Source organism: Bactrocera oleae, chromosome 2 (assembly GCF_042242935.1).
Source record: "Bactrocera oleae isolate idBacOlea1 chromosome 2, idBacOlea1, whole genome shotgun sequence".
Classification (NCBI taxonomy): Eukaryota; Metazoa; Arthropoda; class Insecta; order Diptera; family Tephritidae; genus Bactrocera; species Bactrocera oleae.
In genome coordinates this window covers 98,949,962-98,964,321 of record NC_091536.1, presented here as the reverse complement: position 1 = coordinate 98,964,321, position 14,360 = coordinate 98,949,962, and the positions used below count along the sequence as shown (strand labels likewise).

Sequence of the window (14,360 nt, the reverse complement as noted above, 5' to 3'; positions counted from 1 at the left end):
ATCTGTACATAATTAGTTCCCTCAATCACTCAAGGTATGTACATATTTGCGATTATGAGTGACTCAAACGATAGTACCCCACTCAGTGGGTGGCAACGCCATTGCGCGGAAAAATGTGCATTACTGTCGTACTGCTTATGCGAGGCGTGACGTCTCGTATGCTGCTGCTAGTCGTCGATGTTCGGCTCGACGCGGCGCCTAATAAACATGAAGCAGAGCACAACGACTGCGCTGCCTGCTTGGGTCTAGCGACAGCCGCTGCTAAATTGCTCAGGCATGCGACAGCTCATTCGTAAGTGAACTGTTTGGTGTGCTGCCACGTCGTTTGCGGATTGCGCGCGATTTGTGTATAACACACATACAATAGATAATATAGAGTTTAATAAGATAAACAAGGAAATAAATGTGAAAGCAAAACACAAGCGATGGATGATAAGAAAGAAAAGCTGTAAAGTTAAGCGGATAATACAGCACGTTAGCGGAAAGTGAGTGACGTTATTCATAGCGCTTATTGTCGTCCGAGCCCCCCATGAGCCTTGTGCCGAGCGCGGGTAATTTGAGGAAGTACATAGAAGACTCAATTGAATGTCAGTCTGGCAAACAATTTGAAAATTATCGCAACAGCCGACAAACTAACTGCCTGAAATACAAATGTGGCGATTGCTTTCGTGCGACGTTGAACAGCAGCCCAAATGACAGTTGAAATTAAATAAAACCGAAACAAAAAAACACAAAAACACTTCAACTGTTTAAAGTATGAAAAGTGTCATAAAAAGGCACTTTGACGGAATATTAAAAACAAATCACAAGTGGCGAAATAAATTTAATTAAATCTAACTAATACATGTACTTCCATTATAATTACAGTGTCAATGTAAGGTAAACAAATTGTCGAGTGCAAGTAGCTACATATTATAACTAATGTAAGAACAAAAATGCTTAACTATTTAAAAAATAATTTACGAGTTTAGTAATAATAAGTTCGCCAGAGTGTAGATAAAAAAGTAATACTCAAATGCCGCAAAACCTCCAAAGTAGCTCGTTCTCGGCGTGTTGCGTATACGCCCGCGGTACCGCGAGCATTCAAACGTGATGTTTTCCATTTCTACAGCTTTTTCGATTTATTTCGGTTTAGTTGTTGTACATGGGTGTTACAGTTGTTGTCGACTCATCTAAGCAGTTCTATTGCAATTATATTTTATGGGCACCGTTTGTGCGCTGCCGCTCCCGCCACGTCCGTCCATTTCTGCCATGAAACCCGGGACTGAGTAACCAACAGTCAGGGCAAGCCGCAGCCAGGGCGACACGTGCACTGCAAGTATGCGCGTTCAATGTTTTTTTTTACTTCTAGCAGAGCGCGCTCACATTTACAGTCTCACTTTGTAAGGCGTTTTCTTTTCAGCTAAATTTCGTTTTTTACCCGAAATAATTAAATATGACCTAAATTAAACACAAAAGTTGATAATAAAAGTGCACTGAAAAAAGCTGTCTTCTAAAAAAAAACCGTTAAGCGTCCAAAATTAAGTGTTAACAAAGTGAGTTTCGAGTGGCGGCTTTTTTTTGTGATCAGTTTGGAAAGGGGGCGATTGAATAATTAATAAATAGTGAATAGAATTGCTGTGCAAATCAAAGCGTAAGAAGAGAGTTACCTGAAATGGGCTAATTTGGAAAAATTCAGAAAAATCAGATGAAATAGTAGTGTTGTTGCTAAACAAATTTATAGTTTCTATTCTAACAGTTTTGAATGCCTCAATTGCAAGCCGCTGTTGCTGTTATTTTTTTGGTTGCTACAGATAGCTGTGCCACATATGTGTTATGTCTAGTACGCCGCCGCTTGCCACAAATATCAGCAGTTGCCATTGTCAGGGTGAAAACCGCGGCAGTGACTCTTGCTACTGTGTAGTAAATCTGCGACTAGAGTCACCGAGAAGAGACAGCTGCTGATATGCCGTCATCAAAACTGTTACGCATCTCAGCTTATAGCGCCAGTGAAGCTGTATCCTCACAGACAACTGATGCTATACATACATACTTACATATAATATTACGTAACTTAACGTTGGCGAATTATAATTGTGAAAATGGGTCTGAACAAAAGTGCTTTAGTTGGGTGACCCCTAAGTTTGACTAAAATTATACTACCCTTCTTTACTCCCACGTATTTGTAACCATTCAAATTTTATATATTTGTAAGTGGACCTGATATATTGTTTGTGAGGTGCAAATATCACACTAATCATCTATTTTGTTTATTACTATTACTATTATGTTTTTATTTTCTTTATCTTGAGTGGCAAGAATTCAATGTCATTTCCAACCCTGAGCATTCTTGCGCAATTCAAAGCCACTGACAAAGAGCTTTCATCGAAAACCTTAATCCTAAAATTCTCTGCTTGTACATTTACAACTTCTGTCAGTTATTTTAACAGTGTCGTTATGCGTGTCTGTCTGTCAGAGCTTCCAGTTTGGCAAACTTCTTTCCACCGAAAGCGTTTATATTTGTGATAATTTGAATTTATTAGGCCTTTTCTATTGTGTAGTCTGCTCCAAGAGAACCCCCGGACCCATACACACACAGCCAGGAGGCTGCATGTAGGCATGCATGCAATGGCAACCTAAAAATGATTCTTCAACGATTTGCCTTTTCTGGCTGCCTCACAGCTGCTGTGCGGTTTTATGTTGTAGACTTAACCCTCTTAATTGGGGTTAAGATTGCAGGTTCAGTCAATGATTCTTTTTTGCAAAACTTCTTAAGGAATTTTCAATTTCACCAAAACGTGTGGCATTTTTGATTTTTATCGGAGCAAATCTGCCTTAGTGAGCAACTGCGGCAGATGAAAGGTGTGTCGTTGGCCGCGTCTTGTCTAGAAAATTACGGTTGTTTGGCATGGCTTCGCTGGCGGTATAAGTTGAGCGGAAGACCACGATGCCGATTGCGCCGATTGAAAAGGTAAGTTGAAGTAACACAACAAAAATGTAACGTATGTGTATTAGAAAGTTTGAAAAAATGAGATCAACGCCAAAATTTTCTTTTTCGAGAACAATTTTCAGGAATATCTTTTCCAACGGTGTGTTAACAATAAACAAGTTCTAGCCCCCGAAACTGTAATTTTATTCGGATCGTTTGAAATATCAAAACAGAATACTACTGAATTAATACTTAGTTTGTGAACATAGGGTATATATAACTTTTTTCGATTGAGGCTTCATATAATTTACTTCTCGCTTAAGTGACTTGTGTGTAAAAATATAATTTACATCCACGTGTAACTAAGAAACAATATTTGTTTCGATATACTTGATATGTTACTATCGATTTACAAAAATATGGGGTAAAATTCAACTTTTTTTAAAAACGCCGCCATTTTGTAAATTTTTTATCTATTTTCAATCATAGATCATTTTACGGAGAATATATTTTAGTTTAACGAGAATATTTTATTTTTGGATTTTTCCCAGGGAGGAGGCCATAATTACTGCAGCAGTGGAGTACTTTTTTTTAGCGCCGATCTCGTATAACTCGAAAAATATAATTTTTTAACTTCCCGCTAAGAAAATGGAAAATTTTCTAAAAATCGGGAAGATATTGGTTTCACCCCATTTTCAAAAATCGAGTTCTCAACAGATCTCGACGTTCTGAGGGTCGAGGAAGCTTCCCCGAACATTTCTACGATGATGTCCGTATGTCTGTATGGATGTGTGGATGTATGTTTGTGTGTGTGGATGTATGTGACCCTCTTATAACTATTAAACTGCTCAACCGATTTGAATAAACTAAACGGCATTCCAAAGGGTTTCATTGCACTTGAATTTCGTGTAAGTTTGGACCCAATCGGACCAGTAGATTTCGAGAAATCTCAAAAATAAAATAAAATTTTTTCCAAACGACTTGACCGATCGACACCAAAAACTAATCAGTTCTAAACCTTGAAGAAACACATCGTTTGCCGCAAACCGGGTCGAAATCAGTTGATTAGCGTATGAAATTAGAGGGAAGTTGCAGGGATGGCCCTTGAGGCCAACCGTTTTCCAAATTTTTTTTTAAAATTTCACTGTATATTCTTGAAACATGTATTAATTTACCCCGAAAATGTCAAAACAGTACAGTGGGTTGTTTTTTAATTCCCAAAGGGCGACGTGTTTTTAGGCTGTCATACTAGGTGTGCCCCTTAAGCATTTCAATAGTTCTGTATTATACGGGAGAAATTAAATGAAGGTAACAATTTTTTCGCTTTTTTGACCTTTTTTTAATCACGAGAGTAACTAGTTGATTTTGGCCAATTATAATTAAAATATAGTAAAGTGTAGGAAAAATAATTAGTTTCTGTTAATTTATAATCAAAAATGGCGGACTGACGAACATTTGGAAATCAATTCTATTCGTCATTTTGATTAATTTATTAATTTCCGATTAATTCTACGTAAAATTCACCTCTCTGTCGTAACCAATATTTACTTTTTATGGACTGTGAAATAAGTTTAATCTCAAAAATTAGGAAACTGTTAAAATTTCTTGATATACATAAGTATACGCGAATCGTGACGTGATTCAACATTTAGAAGCTCCAAGAAAAGCAAGATAACAAGGGTGTTGTGAATTAGTTTAATTACTGGGTCTGGTTTTTGTGCCTTTGTGTGTGTTTGGCTGTTTTGTCTGTTAGAATTATTTGTTTCAAATCAGTAGTTGTCATTCAGTTTCATTATAAGAAAGTTTGTAAAACCCAGAGGGATACGTCGGACCTATAAAATATATTTATAAATGATCAGATCCGTCTGTCTGTCCGACCGTAAGTATGTCCCTCGGTCTGTACATACGCGAACTAGTCCCTTAGTTTTTGAATAATGAAATTTTGCACATGTCCTTTGCTCCCCAAGAATATATCCCACTATAGCAAATAGCTGCCATACAAACTGAACGATGGGATCCAAGTGTTTGCATGGAAGAGTTTTTCATTTCACAAGATATATTCACGAAATTAGGCATAGTTTATTGTATAAGGCAATGATAGTATCACAGAAATTGTTTAGATCGAATCACTATTCAAAATTCAATTCTCGCTTCCAATTACAGAAAAATATCTCGTTCCATAGATTTTGTAGGAAATGTAATGCTCTACAAAAAGGTAAACGGTAAATTTTAAGGTAAATTATAAGTTTTCGGATATAAAATGATTTTTTTCAATGAGTTATAAAATTAATTAGAAATTAAAAGTCTTAAAATAATCAAACTATGACCGTTAAACAGTTAGGTTTTCGAATAAAAGATAAGAAGCCTTTTTGTACAACATTCTAGAGCCATATATTTTAAAATCTATAAATCGAGATATTTTTTCAAGTAGGTGAAAGCGAGATTTGAAGTTTTCTATCTGATAATAAGTAAAAAATAGAAAAACCGTTAGGCGGAGAACCGTCCCGTTACAATTAAGAGCTCATACTTCGAGAGCCTTTCTTAGAGGTGTCTATGAACCAATTTTATCAGAGTACGGAGCAAAAAGAAAATCAATATTTTTCACCCACCTTATTGTACCTGTACTTCATAACATATACAAAAATAAATAAAATAAAGATGGGGAACGATTGTGGGGTGTCTTTAAGCCGAAAATTCCCGCTAAGGCAACGGAAATTCAATTAGAATTTCTCTTACTTGAGACGGGTAACTATTTTGGTTCCACTCACATACAAAATCAGTAATATGTTTGTCTGTACACGGTTATGTGTGGTCACATACAAATGCATTGAGCTGGCAGTTTCGCTTTTGCTGAGCGTGCAAATGTTTATTGAACTCAATGCTGTATTTAACTTACAGATGTGTTTGTATGTAAATAGACAGAGATACAGGCTACAGGCTACAACATTTACGTGCCTGTATTTGGAATTTCTGCCGAATGCCGTTTGCTAACTGCTCTTAGGAGAATTTTTACACACGCATATAGCTCAATGAGAAGTCTTAAGACTACTTACTCCACCTTACGGAGCATATGCGCCATTTAGGCTGTGCTACACCATTTCTGGCACATTGGACTTGTCGATAAAGCTTTGACTTCGAAATGCTTACATACATATGTATGTATGTGTATTTGACTGTCTACTTTTATGATCCAATAGACTACAAAAGACAGCAACTTGCATACCAAACAACCCACTACCATAATCATTATATTCTATTTTCCTTCCTCGGCACAAGTACGCCTAGACGGAGATAGATTCCTTATCAGTTCTGCATAACACATTCTTTATCTTGGTCGATCCTCTTCTGCCGTCGATTGTTTGTGGCGTTTATTTTGGTTCACACGACCGAAGCTCCATCTACATTTTTGTGCATGGCTCAGCATTTGTACAAGCTATATTTAACCAAACAAATACTGCCAAAAAATGTACGGGAGCCGCAAAATCTTCAATTTGAGCTTCAGGTCACCGGCAGTGGTGGTGAGTAGTAAGCAGCCTTCTTTAAGCTATAGTCAAGCCTGCCTATTCGCCTCGTCAGACCGCATGTCAAGCATACCGATGTCGTAAACCACAAACCCTTTTATCGACAATTGCCTTTTGTTGTGTATGCGACTATGTGTGGTGCCCGTGACTTTCTTGCTTATACCGCGACTGATTAGGCGCTGAGAGCTCTTAGGCATTGTGCATGCCTCATTGTATTCGCCGGTTGCTTTTACTTTCTCTCATTTTTTCTGCATCCGGGAAGAATAAATATATGAGAACGAGTGAATAAGTGTGATTGTATGTACGTGTGTACCATGAATGGTGATATGGGTGAGTTCATTTGCCGGATAACAGTTTGACTAAATTTCATTGAATTGTTTCGCATTGGATGCGAGAAATTCACAATTTTACTTTGGAGAAAAGTGGTTATAAGTATTGAACACACATTTGGTAAGTTAAAGTGAATAAAAATATAAAGCAGTGGTTGTACGAGGTCAAACCCGTTGAACATAATTTGGGAATAAATCTGCTTTAGAATCTCCCGATTTCTAGCTGAGCAGTGAACCAACTTTATGTAGACTTGGGAAAAGCAAAGTCTATTTGGAGCTCGTGGCAATTTGTCAATTTTTTTTAATGCGAGGTATTGGGCTGAGTTTGAGACTCTCTAAACAAAAGTACAGTTTTAAGAAGGGTAATAAAAGTTTTATCATGATACCTTTTATTCTTTCTTAACAGGCGCGCTAAGGCGAATATGGTGAACCACTTAGACGCTTTCAAATCTGAAAGAAGAATAATCCTATTTAACTATTACGTCGTCTTATATATGTATATTTGTTAATCGTAAACAGGAATCTTCAAAGCTTTTTCCCAATTATATCTACTGCATGTTTGTTTGAATGCTTAATGCTGGGGAAATTTTAGGTTCTCACTGTCGTATCTTAATGCGGTCATCCTTGGGCATTCATTTGACATTATGATGTAGGAAAATTCATTCGGGACCGAGCCAAATCCTCACAGTCTATCTACTAGTTAAATATATGTGTATACATCCGTTGATTTTGCTTGTTTTGAAGTTTGCGTTCAGAAAACTTTATTATTTATTTGTTTTACAATTTCAAGGAGAAGAGGTGGCAACCTTCTCCTTGATCGGAACTTTTTGTTTATTTGTATCAGCTAGATTTACCCTTTTATATCTCGTCCTGCTATAACTAGTTGATTACGAATGTCGCAAGGAAATGTTGCAGAAATCAAGTAATAAAAACTAAACTATCCAACAACAATGCGACAGCGTCAACGATTATAAAGTTGAGTCCCCTGGTAGCTCCTCTTGTACCCTACAGAGCTAGTTAACTGTCTCGAGTGTCGCTTTGCGGTTGCTTTTATTTTATGCGCATTTAAGATGTGTGCTTGTCTCTGTGACATCGCTCTTCCCCCTCAAGATGTCGCTGACATTTCGTTCGGTTGATAGGAATTTTCAGGAATCCACACTTTTCCACTTGACTGGTGAGTTTTGGCATAGTTTTGCTCTATGCTCTGTCGCGGAGTAAGGAATTGCGGCGAAAGCAGCAGACTGCACGAAGCACAATTAATCAAACGAAGAAGTTACTCGGCAAGGTAAAACTGTAAAAGCAACAATAGCGCTGAATAATTGCTGTGCCGTTCCTTCTTTTTAAGGACATTTACCATAAGTGCAGAAAATTAATTGAGTGCAAGATGTACAACGGTATTCTGTAAGAAGCTTTTGAGAAAGGCAGCAAGAAGTGCAGTTAGTAACGGCTCTTAGTTATGCATTTTATTGCGCAATGGGTAAATTCACACAGAAACGCTTCGCGCTCACTTTGCTTATGCTTCGTTTAGTAAACGACGCAAAACCGTAGATCGTATCGGCTGATACGACCTATCTTAAAATGGCAACATTGCTCAATTGTAAACAAAACAGAACAACTGATTCCTACGTTACCACTACGGGCAAAACTTTTGACAAATTTCGCTTGATACGGATGGTAAGCACGGAAGGGCGGCACGTCAGTTATTAATTGCTCTATTAGTACTTGCCACACCTTTGAGCTAGTATGCAGTCGAACCACATTTATTCTAGCACTGGCCGTTTGAGATTTCAAATCGAATACAATATAAACTCAAACCAACGTGTGGTGAGTAATATTTAGGTAATAAAAGAAACAAAAACGCATCTGCCGCAGCGACCGATATCTGCGAGATGATGACATCAATCAGCGCCTGTCAGACAGATATCCAGACTTGGTAAGTTTTCTAATAGCTCAAACAGTCACCGACATTCCTCCCTTCCCGTCAGCTGCTACGGCCTATCTTATGAGAGCGCAATGTAAATGAACACTCACCACCGCTTCTACCGTCCGCTTCTGCAGATCGTACGGTAGGATATCCGCGAAAATTCGATTTTTCCCGTAGAATTGAGTGAGCTGAGAGTGAGAGAGCCATCTCTTGTAACGCAAGGTTGTCAATCTCGATATTTTGTAGTAATTAAAAAATAAACTTGAATATATTTGAAATATTCTTAAAATAACTCAAAATCAGAGTCGAATACAGTCGGATTTTAGTTATGAGCTTCACATTATGAAAAATTATAACTAAAAAACGAAATGGCTTTAAACCAATGGCAACATTGGTGAAATGAAAACAAAAGAGAACAACTGATTTCTGCGTTGCAACTACGGGCATAACTTTTGACAAATTTGGTTTGCTACGGCGGCCAGTATGGGAGGGAGGAATGTCGGTGACTGTTTGAGCTATAAAGCGTCGTGTTGCTTCTTTTACATGCAATTTTTTTACAAGACAGCAAAAGCGAGCAGAGAAATGGCGACAGTTTATATATCCGCATGGAATATTAGGGCCACCTACACGTTTCATTGATAAAAGTTTCAGTTTTGGTATTATTTGGTTATACATGAGTGAGTTATTGAACTTAAACGCAATTTACATAAATGAGCGAAGGACACGTTCTCCAGTAATAAGTCTATTTGTCAACTGTTTCTAATTAGTTATATACGGACTCCTATGATTGCCCTAATATGTATTCGTGTGTGTTTCATTGTGTTTATCTCAACATACTTGTATTGCAGTTTACTGATTTATTTTTCGGTTGAAAAATTTGAGATATTGGAAATTTATTATGGAATTAGGAAGACCTTGTGACTGGAGCTTTAATTAAATCCGAATTATATTGTTGTTATCTGTGAGAGACTGTAGTGAATTTTCTGTATTTGTGCAAGCCGAAAGTAAGTTCCGTTATATAGACTACGATTATGAGTGTGTTTGCGTTATCGCATATATATAAATTAATTATGCTTTGATTACGTACTTACCATATTACCCATTCAAATCGTATTTGGGGATTTCAATTGCACATTACAAGAGTAAACCGATTGCGTGAAAACTGTAAATTGGTAATTACCGAATTTCTGAATTTTGCGCTGAATCAATGTTGCCTATGCCCAATGTAGAATATTTTTATTTGCATGTATTTGTATGCTCATGTAGAGGTAACTGAGTAGGTGCATTTGTGAATTTAAGTCGGCTCTTTAACGTGTGTGTTTAGAATTTGCCTGAACTTTGCGTTTTACGCAGTTTTGTTGTTCACGTGTGCATACAAACACATATTTACATACATCTATACATAGGTAAATGTACATATTGGGTCATGTATATTTGATTGCAGATGACAGCGCGTATAAATATGCAAATTTAGAATCAATTATTGTATGCAAATATTTATTTTAATGCAATAGAACTCGCTGATATGCTCGCTTCTTGGCGCTGTTTATTATACCATATACAAAATCTTGACACCGAGTTGCTAGCTACGATTGATTTTGTACCGTTGGGTTGATTTTTATATGCGAAAAGCTATGTTAGGTTTCACAAATCTAAAAATATATTGGAGTGGGTTAAATACCCTATATTTGAGATGATGTGAACTTGAACTTTTTTGGCATAATTAGATTTTGTTACTCCTCAAATTGCCATCGAGAGCGATCTTCCAACATTCCGATGACATTTTTGTAGTTTGATTAAGTATTCTCTTGAGTTATTGAGAGAGTACGGTGGGTCCTGAAGTAATTTGTAGCAATTTTGCTATCGTTTCTACAGGTTTGTGGCACGATGTGTGATGTTATTGTAAGCTCGCGCGATACCTACTTTGCACAAAGCTTTCGCATAATCAAATATTCAAGGATAAGATCTGCAGCTCGTTCCATTGTTATTATCAGAGCGCCAGCAATTTCTATCATTTTAAGGTCTGTGTTCATTACTTTCGGTACTGGTTTGATCTGTATCTGGTATCATACAGGAGTGTTTGAAAATAATGGTGAAAAGTATAGCACGAATAACAAACAGCTAATTATCTTGAGTTGAAATAAAATTATTCGCATCAATTGCGAGCTTATTTACAAGCGATGTTTTGGTGGGCGATGGAGGATATGTAATACAGACTCTGCAAGGCCTCCTTACACGTACCCGTGTAATGTGTTTATTCAGACTTGATTTGATTGAGTCGCAGAGCTTTCACACTTTCACATAAACATATGTGAAGGCTATATTATTATGCTAGCTGGCACATATTTTTCGCTTAAAATGCAATTTGCATAGAATTTTATCAATAACGCCGGGGGATATTTCACATAGCAAGCAGAAGCAGACGGGCTTGAATCCTCAAACTTACATACTTATGTATGTATGTACATATATAAATTCACAAATAATATTTGAAAAATAGGTAAAATATAAAACACGAAGGTGTCTAACTACGTACAAACACACACACAAGCATACGAACATATCTACCGAGAATGAGCAAGGGTAGCACATCGCAGCCTCCCTGAGAGTTCCACTTCGTGTAACATATGTACACGCGTATATCTCTATAACTGACAATATCTGACAACCTATCCGGCACCGTCAAATGTTACCGCACCATCCATGGGTGTGTTACGAATTGTATTTGTATAGCCAGCCATACTCGTATTTGCGCAAATCTCGTGAAATGAAAATGCGAATAACTGTATATGTAGTACGATGGCACATATCGGTGCGTGCCCAAATATATGTATGGTATGTAGGTACACGTAAGCGCACATAAGTCCCGCAGGCTCAGCGGCGCACTCTGTAGGCCTACATGCGGTTAGGCGTTTCACACAGTCGCTCCAACGTACACTTCGCCGAAAGCACAGGCATCTGTGTATTTTACACTCTCTGTGTTGACTGGGGCTCTGCGGTGTTCCACAGTCATTATATCAAAATGACACCTTGATCCCGCATTTCTGCCTGTGCATGTCTACATACGAGTTTTTTCATTTAATGCCTGTAGCAATTTTCGAGTGTGAGACTTGAAGGTACATATACAGGTACATTTTAATAGCGCTTGTTTCTCGGTGGGCAAAGCCAAAACATGATTTGTAGTTCTAATGTGCTCGAACTGCTCATTAAATTCACCATTGGCTCGCTCAAACCCATAAAGAATCATCCAAACTGTTTGACTTTCTACTGGTCTGTGTGTACCAGCTATAAAATGAGTTAGAAATTAAGATACTAATGAGGTAGATGGTGAAACTATTGTTATATCTACGTCATATACCGATTTGAAAGAGATCTTCAAAATTAAGCGAGCATATTCCTGTAACGTTTTCTTATTCGGCACGAGTATTTGTATATGTAATATAATATTATTGAAATAATTAATTTCTTTTAATTAGCTGGATTTTTAAGTAGATCCATTCATTTCTCTTTCAACTATTTATCATTTTATATAACATCTGAGACGAAATTTTTCTTTTTGGACTTATTTGATGCTAAGTACTTGTAGAAACAGCGCTTTAAAGATAGATAAATTCCACTTCCTCGTAGTTTAGTAAAGAGGAATGACGTAAATACCATTTTGTTGATATTAGTCTTAACAAATACTTCCTGATTGGAATTTCTGTTTTTTTAAAGTGGTATTGGAGCCAATATTGGCGCACATTTACATCCTCTGTAATCAATGTATTTGCTTGTTAGTGGTACACTGTTTTGCCTCATATAAATTTAGTAATCGTAATTTTTGTTGTTCTCTTTGTACGTTTTAAGCATCCATTAATTAATTAATTAAAGCCAGTATAAATGAAAATGAGCTGCAACTTGTGAATGTCAAAAAGTTTCATTTTATGGGAAAACGGTCTTCTCAAGTGAGTGCTCAAAAATAGTAAGGGTTGTGTAAATAGATAAGCACATTTAAGTTTGGGTGAGAATTAATACTATCTCAATCTATGCCAATAAGTGTTATACGATCGATGTCACTAGAATCCTCACATGCATATGGAGTTCCGCCCTATAATAGGTTCAAAGTTAATGATTCGTAAATTTAAGCTACCCGAAGTTTGTCTTCATTTTGTATCGCTTTTTTGTATAACAAGTAAGGAAAGACTGGATCCGGGTGTAACTGAACATTTTATAATCTTGCAACTTGCAAGAATCAAAGCTGGAGAAATATCTTCAGGTGTTGGCAAAACTTTATATTAAACTAGGGGAAGTATTGCTCTAATTTCATCGATTTTAGGCAAGCAGATACACATTTATTAGAAAGTGATTTTCAGGTATATGGGGGTTAAGGGAAGTACTGATCCGATTTTACGGATTTTTGGCACAAAGGCATGCTATCATCATAAAAATATCCCGCATTTCACTACTAGAACTTACAGTTTGACCGATATGTTCGGTATAAGCTCAGCCATTTATACTGGGGTCCACATATTTGGTGCCTTTGATATAGTCCGGCTTCGAAAATTTTTAGTCGTAAGATGAAATAACTTGAGGGCATTATTTGTGCAAAGTTTCATTCTGATAACTTCATTGAATCAGATGAAATTTAAATAAATATTATAAAGTTTATTATATGGGAAGTAGACGTGGTTGTCATTACATTTGGCTCATTTTCACAAGGTAAAGGCAATGTTAAGGTAACCTCACATAGTTCCTGAGATATAGGATTTTATTAAAATGTGGGGCGTACCTTTCAAAACTTTTACATTTGCTCCTATTAAGTCTTTCGGTACTATATTGATTGCGAAATGAGTCATGATGTTGAGTGAGTTATCGCGCTTTTAGTATTTTTCAACAAAACCGTTATTTGAAGTGTGGGCGTACTTATTATCTGATTTGACCCAATGCTTGGTATGAAGAAATGCTAAAAAGACTTCTTCTCAGGGAGTTTGGTTGAGTTAACTTCAGCGGTTTTGAAGATATGTACATTTAAAAATATTTTTAGTTCATAGGTGTTCCTTGCTACCTTGATCTCCTTTATGAAATTATAGTTTTTTATCTTAATTTGGAGCTCAGTGGAGACACTTTACAAGTTTTCGTGAAATGGCGTTTTGTGGTCCGAGACACCTATACCAACCCCCTTTGGGTGCCAAGAACTATATGTAGTAAGTTTCATCAAAATATCTCAATTTTTACTCAAATTATTGCTTGCAGGAGCAGACGGACCATCAACTCGTTTCGTCAACCTGATCATTTATATATATATAACTCCATATCTATCTGGATTAGTTTTATGTGAGACAGGTTGTTGGTTGTTGGGTGAACAAAACTATTATACTTCTTGCAGTATGTTGCGGGAGCATAAAAACAGAAATAGACTTTCAGTAGAAGGAAAAAGCACGGAAAAGAAATCGAAAACTTTTTGACAGTTAATTTCTACATTAAGTCGTAAGAAGGAGGCGAAGGCGTCTGAGCAGCTCAGTTTTGCAATTAGCAAAAGTTGTCAAATTCGTGTCGGCGACATCAAAACCTTAGTCGGAAATGGCAAGGGTGGAAACATTCAGACTCGCCGATTTAACCGTTACCATTGGCAAAACGCTCGCCTACTAGTGTTTACGCTCGGCGAAGGAAATCTAAGAAAGAGAGGTGGACTCAAACAT

The 14,360-nt window shown here is 37.0% G+C and overlaps 1 protein-coding gene across 1 annotated transcript in view; it reads left to right on the top strand.

Annotated features, from left to right (window-relative positions):
- The first annotated feature begins 208 nt into the window (after positions 1-208).
- Positions 209-14,360, top strand: part of LOC106618405 (Octopamine beta2 receptor) — a 133,563-nt gene continuing 119,411 nt past the window's right edge. The window contains exon 1 of the mRNA XM_070106123.1: positions 209-2,950. The gene's annotated coding sequence lies outside the window, so the exon portion shown is untranslated. The remainder of the gene's footprint in view (positions 2,951-14,360) is intronic.